Source organism: Schistocerca gregaria, chromosome 8, assembly GCF_023897955.1.
Source record: "Schistocerca gregaria isolate iqSchGreg1 chromosome 8, iqSchGreg1.2, whole genome shotgun sequence".
Taxonomy (NCBI): Eukaryota; Metazoa; Arthropoda; class Insecta; order Orthoptera; family Acrididae; genus Schistocerca; species Schistocerca gregaria.
In genome coordinates, this window is record NC_064927.1 from 364182528 (window position 1) to 364188884 (window position 6357).

At 44.8% G+C, this 6357-nt stretch overlaps 1 protein-coding gene across 1 annotated transcript in view; it reads right to left on the minus strand.

The window, feature by feature from the left end:
- The window catches only part of LOC126283997 (tyrosine-protein phosphatase non-receptor type 7-like), a 121689-nt gene extending 115971 nt beyond the window's left edge, over nucleotides 1–5718 (minus strand). Inside the window, exon 1 of the mRNA XM_049982537.1 lies at nucleotides 5595–5718. The gene's annotated coding sequence lies outside the window, so the exon portion shown is untranslated. The remainder of the gene's footprint in view (nucleotides 1–5594) is intronic.
- Between the last annotated feature and the right edge of the window lie 639 nt (nucleotides 5719–6357).

Consider the following 6357-nt stretch of genomic DNA (forward strand, 5'->3'; position numbering starts at 1 on the left):
TTGGAATCCTAGAATCCTATTTCCAATAATTTCGCGACCAAAACTGTTGAGGTGTGTGCTGGTGCATTGTGATGGAAAAGGGCCTTTTTGCGGTCCAATCGCCGGCGTTTTTCTTGCAGCTAGGTTTTCAAACGGTCCCATAACGATGAATAATATGCACCTGCAATAGTTTTACCCTTTTCCAGACAGTCGATGAGGATTATCCCTTGCGAATCCTAAAAGACAGTCGCCATAACCTTTCTGGCCGAAGGAATGGTCTTCGCCTTTTTTGGAGCAGATTCTCCCTTGGTAAACCATTGTTTAGATTGTTGTTTGGTCTAGGAATATAGTAATGTATCCATGTGTCATCCACAGTGACGAAGCGTCGCTTAAAGTCCTGTGGATTTTTCCTGAACAGCTGCAAACCATCCTTGCAACACCTCACACGATTCCGTTTTTGGTTAAGCGTGAGCAATCGCGGAACCCATCTTGCGGATAGCTTTCTCATGTTCAAATGTTTATGCAAAATATTATGTACCCGTTCATCCGAGATGCCCACAGGCCTAGCAATCTCATGCACCTTAACTCTTCTGTCATCCATCACCATATCATGTATTTTATCAATGATTTCTGAAGTCGTAACCTCCACAGGGCGTCCAGAACTTTCAACATCACTTGTGCCCATATGGCCACACCGAAAATTTTGAAACCATTTATAAACTGCTCTAATCGAAGGTGCAGAGTCACCGTAATGTTTATCAAGCTTCTCTTTAGTCTCCTGAGGCGTTTTGCCTTTCATAAAGTAACGGTTAATCACCACACGAAATTCTTTTTCGCCCATTTTTTGACACTCAATCGACTTCCTTGATTCACACGAATGCCAAACACATAGAGATAGACCAATATGGCTGAAAGTTGGTATGCGTTCTTTCCAAAGATGCTACTAACTAAACATGACCTCGATACGCGCCGGTGGTGCCATCTCTCGGACTCTGCACGGACTTTCCAAACGCCCCTCGTATACCACAGTGTACCATTCATGCAAAAATGACGTTATTGAAAAGATAACAAAAAACTGACTTTGAGTCTCTTATAGTACTAGCACACCGTGCGGGTACCCGACGTAATGTAATTTGTCCACTTGTTGGATTAGACAGGAACCAAATGGAAATACAAGTAAAATGCACATCTGTTATCGAATCAGCCGCCTTGACTTGAAAGTTTTTTATAAACACAATGTAAGCCAGAGTAGAGAAGGTAGAATGAAACTCATCTATAGAGAACGTAAGTTAGCAGAAAAGTGATTGAATTAACATCCATGCCCGAGGCATGATTCGAATCTGCGACTGTAGCGGTCGCGCGGTTGCAGTCTGTAGCGCCTACAACCGCTCGGCCACCAAGGCCTGCCTCTTATTTACACTGGGGTGACAAAAGATATGGTATATCTCCTATGTCGTGTCGAACCTGCTTTTGCCCACGGTAGTGCTGCACTGCGACACAACATTGACTCGACAAGTTGTTGGAAGTCCCCTACAGAAACTTTGAGCCATGCTGCACCTGTAGCCGTCCATGATTTCGAACGTGTTGCTACTGCAGGATTTTATTCACGAACTGACCTCTCCGTTATGTCTCATAAATGTTCGATGGTTCATGTCAGGTGATCTGTGTGGCCAAATCATTTCCTGGAATTATCTAGAATGTTCTTCAAACAAATTCTGGCCCAGCGAAGTGGGTCATTGTCATCCATAAAAAAATCCGTCGTTAGTTGGGAACATGGAAGTCCATGAATGGCTGCAAATGGTCTCCAAGCAGCCGACCATAACCATTTTCAGTCAAAGAACCGTTCAGTTGGACCAGGGGACCCAGTCCATTCCTTGTCAACACACCCCACATCGTTATGGAGCCACCACCAGTCTTCACAGTGCCTTGTTGACAACCTGGTCGACGGCTTCGCGGGGTCTGCACCACACTCGAAGCCTACCAGCAGTTCTTCCCAACTGAAATCTGGACTCGTCCTATCAGGCCACAGTTTTCCAGTCGTCTGAGGTCCAGCCGAAACGGTCACGAGTCCAGGAGAGGCGCTGCAGGCGATGTCGTGCTTTTAAGCAAAGGCACTCGCGTCGGTCGTCAGCTGACATATCCCATTAACGCCAAATTTCACCGCACTGTCCTAATGGACGCGTCCGTCGTACGTCCCACATTGATTTCTACGGTTACTTTACGCAGTGTTGTTTGTCTGTTACCACTCTACGCAAACACCGCTGCTCTCGGTCGTTAAGTGAAGGCCTTCGGGCACTGCGCTGCCGTGGTGAGAGGTAATGCCTCAAAATTGGTGTTCTCGGCACACTCTTGACACAGTGGAGCTCGGAATACTCAATTCCGCAATGATATCCGATATGGAGCGTCCCATGTGTCTAGCTCCAACTACCATTCCGCGTTCAGAGTCTGTTTATTCCCATCGGGCGGCCATAATACGTCTGGAACCTTTTCACGTGGATCACCTGAGTACAAATGAGAACTGTGCCAGTGCACTGCTATTTTATACCTTGTGAACGCGATACCACAGCCATCTGTATACGTGTATTCATAACCCATGAATTTTGTCACTTTATTTTTTGTGGTGGAGTACTCTAATAGTTTTAAACGATATGTTGTGTACATTAAAGGTAGTCTATGGTTGATAACTGCTGCAGCATTACTTTTCTTTTATTGCGGTTGAAGACAGGCGTGCCGCTACTCGGGCAGAAGATCTCAACAGTGAGTGATAGTCTGACAAGAAACCACTTTCCCAAAGGATGTTTTCACATGTTCCTGTGACATGTCACGAATGGTAAAGATTTAATCCAAGGCAACGCAAGTACAGGGTAGTCAAAGTCAATTTTGTGCTGCTTTTTTAATCATAGAGTACTGAAGGAGAGGGGGGTGGGGTGGGGAGACTGTTACGTTTCTACTAAATAATTCTAAATTTTATTACTCCAAATTTTATTTAAAGGAAGTCATGATGGGTTAAGCACCATTTAATTACTATTATTAGATGTCCAGTGGTACGTTACATACGAAATAAGTAGGAAATCTCCTGTTTTTTACCGTATAACGACAATTTTACTGCTTAAAATGTTGTGGGAAAATAAGTCATAATTTATTTTACGTGCTAGTTACAGATTATTACGATTCCAAGAGTATTTTACGCACACAATGAGTAGAGTCTTCTGCTTTCTTTCACTGTCACCCAAGTATTCTTCATCCGATACCTCATTTGCTGCTTCAACGTCAGGTTCTACATCACTGCCCTCTGTAAAGACAGCATTATCTTCTTGAAGAAAATCTTCCTCTTCACTAAACTCTCCATTGTCTGTGTCTTCATCAGCTGGGGCAGTGTGATATAACCTAACATTATTCTAACTGCGACTGCTTGCTATTTCACGTTCGATGCCGCACCCACATAAATTTTATGTGATGAAACAAGTATCCACATTATTAGAAAGTAGGCACACCATAACTAAACAATCGTAATATTTACGAGAAGAATACCAGTGGCGGCAAACCGCCGGAGTCGGGCAATAAATAATTCAGCCATTGTTAACAACTATGCTTTCCATGAAGTAAGTGTCGCTGACGTGTCCACATTGGAGGGAACCACGAAGATATGCCAACTGCAATAGTGAATTTTACGAGGATTTAGTAAGCTTTCGTCTTTCCGTCTTGCTATTTAGCTGTAGCTCGGGCACACATTCCACGCCCCAAAAATGCGCTTCTGCCTGTCACTTGTTTGCGCTGTTGTTCTGGTTTGCCCCGGAGTGCGCGGCGCCTCCCGCCGGAGGTTCGAGTCCTCCCACGGTCACGAGTGTGTGTGTTGTTCTTAGCATAAGTTAGTTCAAGTAGTGTGTATGTCTAGGGACCGATGACCTCAGCAGTTTGCTCCCTTAGGAATTCACAAACATGTGAACATTTGCTACGGTTTGACGTCAGCGAATTTTTAATCTGTTCCATTTGTTTTCATTCTGCACGCGCGCGAGTGTATAAGTGTGTGTGTGTCCCAGATAGAATGGAAATGCCGTGTGGCTAGAGCTTCCCGTCGGGCAGACTGTTCGCCTGGTGCTAGTCTTAACTCCACTACGGCGACTTGCGTGTCGATGGGGATGAAATGGTGATGATAACGGTAACACAACACACAGTCCCTGAGCGGAGAAAATCTCCGACCCAGCCGGGAATCGAACCCGGGAAACCGGGCGCGGGAAGCGAGAACGCTACCGCACGACCACGATTAAGATTTGGAGGAATGTGTCTAAGCCGCTGGGGTGGTGGTTGTTTTTGATAGTAGTTCCCCAGACATTAGCTACACAAAATTTTACCAATGTCCATAGGTCAGTTCAAGGAGACAATAAACATGTTCGACACACAAATACAAAACTGTTACAGATCAGGACTGGCCTAAAACTACAATGGTAATGCCAAAAACGGTTATATGCCACGATATTTACCTCAACACACATTTTGAAGATTGTATTATAAATAAAAATTCTGTGAGACCATATTGTAACATCCCTCACATTTCCAGGTGACATTGTGTACTAATTTAGACCTGCAGCTGATTTCGGTCGGCACCCAGAGGGAACACATAGTATACAATAAAATATAAAGTGCATATATAATTTTAAAGACAACAAAGTCCGATGTAACATATTAGCTAACGTAAACATAATGTGTATGTATGTATTTTAGAAAAATAAAAGGAAAAATCCACTGAGGTTGCAACAACTGTGACGAAACATGTATGAATAAAAAAAAAACTGTGTACTTGCAAGAAGGCTGACCCATCCTTAGTCCATTGTGCACTATGATACGTTTTCGAACATGTCTCCAGGGAAAGCGAATTATCGAGTAATAAATATAGGAAGTTCCCAGAATGATATAGGAAGTTATTTAAAAAATACGCACTGCTGCTTAAACCTTCGTAACGAACAAAGTTATATGAAGGACAATCATGCCTGTTAACGTCCTCCTGGTAGCTAAACATTTTCTTGGTATATATTTTTTTTAAATAAAATATTCAGATGGCTCTGAGGACTATGGGACTATGATACGTTTTTGAACATGTCTCCAGGGAAAGCGAATTATCGAGTAATAAATATAGGAAGTTATTTAAAAAATACGCACTGCTGCTTAAACCTTCGTAACGAACAAAGTTATATGAAGGACAATCATGCCTGTTAACGTCCTCCTGGTAGCTAAACATTTTCTTGGTATATTTTTTTCAAAAAAAAAAAAAATATTCAGATGGCTCTGAGGACTATGTGACTTAACCTCTGAGGTCATCAGTCCCCTAGAACTTAGAACTACTTAAACCTAACTAACCTAAGGACATCACACACATCCATGTCCGAGGCAGGATGCGAACCTGCGACCGTAGCGGTCTCGCGGTTCCAGACTGAAGCGCCTACAACCGTTCGGCCACACTGGCCGGCGCTGTGTATTATGACATTCACTTGTTAAGGGAGACTCTGGAAAGCGTGAGGCAGCAATGCAAGGCAAGAACTTGAGCGAGATACTCACGAACGCGTGTACATCGTCTTGAGCGCTGGACCATTTCGCTACATGCAAAATCCCCTCCTTACCCGTTAGGTAATTACCGCGATAAACGGTCCCCCGGCGGAACAGCTAATCCAGTGTTAAGTAGCGCGTCCTCCGGGAGCAGCGACTCGGAACTGACGTAACGCGGCCGGATACCGCGTGTTATCTGGCCGGTGACGCAACGTGTTTAGGACGGAGAGCCTCGCAGGCCTCGTCTGGTCGTGTGACGTCGGCTGTTTACCTCCTGGCTCGACGGCCGGCGGTCCGCTGATGGGACACGGGAACAACACGTGACGACCTGCACGTCACTCTCGTTACTGCCGGCCTTGACACAGCTCGAGGAGCGCAGTCCGGCCGTGTTTACCACAAGTCCCCAGCCGACTGCACCAAAGGCTGCGCACTGGTTATGCAGCCCTCGGCTGCCTAGGGTTCAAGAGTGTATACCTTTGGTCGTCAAACTTTTTGGCTTAAGAGGCAATATTGACATTCTATGGCGAGACCTCGGGCTGCATAACAAGTAGGGGGAACTAGTGGGGAGGGGGAGACAGGGGGACGAGAGGAGGCGAAACGGCCACTCGGAGAGAAATTCAGTTTTCACGAAACCATGGTTACCTCTTACACACTTTAAACCTTCATGTTACACGGTATCATACCAAAGATTTGCACGTGAAAAAATATGTTGGAACTACATGCACTTTTCTGAATGCTTACGCAGTGACAAATTTTCTGTACCTAAGAGGGTACTGTGGCCAGTGCCACCGTGCCAGGAGCCCATGTTTTTTTTTTTTTTTTCCAAGCCCATCTTCT